Genomic DNA, 3,237 nt, shown 5'->3' with positions numbered 1-3,237 from the left:
ACAAAGTACTATTATTTTTCTATTCAACTCAAGTCTATTTCTTCTCCAAGATATTCATTCTCACCTATGAACGCGTGACTGACAACCACTTCCGTTCTACATGCAAACAAGCTTGAATGTGTATCTCTTGGGTTTCTAATCTAAGATTAGAACCTTCGTGGTATAGGCTAGAATTATTGGCGGCCATTCCTGAGATCCGAAATGTCTAAACCTTGTCTGTGGTATTCTGAGTAGGATCTGGGAAGGGATGACTGTGACGAACTTCAAACTCGCGATTGTTGGGCGTGTGACAGACGCAAAAGGATCAATGGATCCTATTCCAACATGATCGAGAACCGACAGATGATTAGCCGTGCGGTGACAGCGCATTTGGAACGTTTTCACTGAGAGGACGGGAAGTAGCCATTGACAATGGTGATGTCCAACATAAAGCTTGCCATGGAAAGGAGTATGAATGATTGGAAGAAGGCAATAGGAAAGCAGAGGTTCAGGAGGAACAAAGCATCTTCATACGCTTATCTGAAATTCCAACCAAAGAATTACATAAGTATCTCTATCTTTATTTTATGTTTTATTTATCTTTTAATTATCAATTCTCCATCACCATCTGAATTCGCCTGACTGAGATTTACAAGGTGACCATAGCTTGCTTCAAGCCGACAGTCTCCGTGGGATCGACCCTTACTCACGTAAGGTATTACTTGGACGACCCAGTGCACTTGCTGGTTAGTTGTGCAGAATTGTGACAAAGTGTGATTCACGTTTAAGAGCTCCAAGTCCTTTGGCGCCATTGTTGATGATCACAATTTCGTGCACCAAGTTTTTAGTGCCGTTGCCGGGGATTGTTCGAGTTTGGACAACTGACGGTTCATCTTGTTGCTTAGATTATGTACTTTTCTTTTTATTTTTCAGAATTTTTAAGAATGAATTCTTCAGTCTAATCTTTTTAGACTGAAGCTTTAGACTAACATTGCATGATTCCTGGAATTCTTATTAAAAGTTTTGAATCACTTTATTTTCTTTTCCACTAAAATTTCGAAAAATCACAAAAAAATTTATAAAACCATAAAATCAAAAATATTTTTATGTTTCTTGTTTGAGTCTAGTATCAATTTTTAAGTTTGGTGTCAATTGCATGTCTTTATTCTTCTTGCATTTTTCGAATACATGCATTATGTTCTTCATTAATCTTCAAGTTTTTCTTGATGATTTCATTGCTCTGATCTTTAAATTCTCTTGTTTTGTGTGTTTTGTTGTTTCTCATATGCATTCTCAATTTGTTAGTGTCTCTTATATGAAAATTTTTAAGTTTGGTGTCCTGCATGCATTGTTTGATTTGAGTTTCCTAAGATTAATTGTATTTTGATTGTTTCTCATCATTGAAAAATTCAAAAAAAAAAATTCTCAAAACTATGTCTTTTCAAGTCAATAACACAGAGAATTAAAGATTCAGAACATTCAGCAGAGGAATTAAACAGAAAAAGCTGAGCGTTCAAAACGCCCAGTGAAGAAGGAAAACTGGCGTTTAAACGCCAGTCAGGGTACCTGGCTGGGTGTTTAACGCCCAAAAAGGTAGCATTTTGGGCGTTAAACGCCAGAATAGATGCCATTCTGGGCATTTAACGCCAGAAGGACACTAGAGGGATGGTTTTGTTTTTAATTCAAATTTTTTTCAAATCTTCATAATTTTTCAAAATCAAATCTTTTTCAAATTATATCCTTTCAATCATATCCTTTCAAAATCAATTTCTTTCCATTTTTTTTATAATTTTCGAAAATCCTTGCTATAATTAATGATTTACTTCAAAATTTTCAGGTTGTTACTTGCCTATTAAGAAAAGATCAAATTTTAAATTTTAGAATCATATCTTTTAATTTCTTGTTAGTCAAGTAATCAACTTTAATTTTTAAACTTTCTTTTTTTAAAATTGATTTTCAATCATATATTCTCAATCATATATTTTCAATCACATCTTTTTCAAAATTAATTTTCAATCATATCTTTTTAATTTCTAATTTCAAAATCTTTTCAAAAATCACTTAATTTCTTTCCTAATCTTAATTTTCGAAAATCTCAATCAAATTTTCAAATTTCTTTTTAATTATTTCAAAATCTTTTTAATTATTTTCGAAAATTCTTCCCCTCTTCTCACATCCTTCTATTTAAGGGACTAACACTCCTCCTCAAGGTGCAATTCGAACTCTATCCCTCTTGATAAGTTCGAATTCTCTTCTATCTACCTCCTCCTTCTATTCTTCTTTTCCTCTGACACCTCAAGAAATCTCTATACTGTGACACAGAGGATTCCCTACTTTCTTGTTCTCTTCTCTTTCATATGAGCAGGAACAAAGATAAAGGCATACTTGTTCAAGCTGATCCTGAACCTGAAAGGACCTTGAAGAGAAAGCTAAGAGAAGCTAAAGCACAATTCTCTCTAGAGGGCCTAACAGAGCTTTTCAAAGAAGAAGAAACCATGGCAGCCGAAAACAACAATGCCAACAATGCAAGGAATGTGCTTGGTGACTTTACTGCACCTACTCCTGACTTCTATGGGAGAAGCATGTCAGTCCCTGCCATTGGAGCAAACAACTTTGAGCTTAAGTCTCAATTAGTTTCTCTAATGCAATAGAATTGCAAGTTTCATGGCCTTCCATTGGAAGATCCTCATTAGTTCTTAGCTGAATTCTTGCAAATCTGTGATACTGTCAAGACCAATGGGGTTGACCCTGAAGTCTACAGACTTATACTCTTCCTTTTTGCTGTAAGAGACAGAGCTAGGACATGGTTGAATTCACAACCTAAAGAAAGCCTGAACTCTTGGGAAAAGCTAGTTAATGACTTCTTGGCAAAGTTCTTTCCACCTCAAAAATTGAGCAAGCTTAGAGTGGAAGTCCAAACCTTCAGACAGAAGGAAGGTGAATCCATCTATGAAGCTTGGGAAAGATACAAGCAATTGATCAGAAGGTGTCCATCTGACATGCTTTCTGAATGGAGCATCATAGGTATCTTCTATGATGGTCTGTCTGAACTATCCAAGATGTCACTGGACAGCTCTGCTGGAGGATCTCTTCATCTGAAGAAGACGCCTGCAGAAGCTCAGAAACTCATTGAAATGGTTGCAAATAACCAATTCATGTACACTTCTGAAAGGAATCCTGTGAATAATGGGACAACTCAGAAGAAGAGAGTTCTTGAGATTGATACTCTGAATGCCATATTGGCTCAGAATAAAATAT

The 3,237-nt window shown here is 35.6% G+C and overlaps 1 non-coding gene across 1 annotated transcript; it reads right to left on the bottom strand.

Annotated features, from left to right (window-relative positions):
- Positions 1 to 2,876: 2,876 nt before the first annotated feature.
- On the bottom strand, positions 2,877 to 2,980 carry LOC112731575 (small nucleolar RNA R71). Its single transcript, XR_003167348.1, has one exon. It is a non-coding gene; the product is annotated as a small nucleolar RNA R71 (small nucleolar RNA).
- Between the last annotated feature and the right edge of the window lie 257 nt (positions 2,981 to 3,237).

Source organism: Arachis hypogaea, chromosome 12, assembly GCF_003086295.3.
Source record: "Arachis hypogaea cultivar Tifrunner chromosome 12, arahy.Tifrunner.gnm2.J5K5, whole genome shotgun sequence".
NCBI lineage: Eukaryota > Viridiplantae > Streptophyta > Magnoliopsida > Fabales > Fabaceae > Arachis > Arachis hypogaea.
Note: the sequence above shows the minus strand (reverse complement) of the source record. Positions and strands in the feature narration are given on the sequence as shown.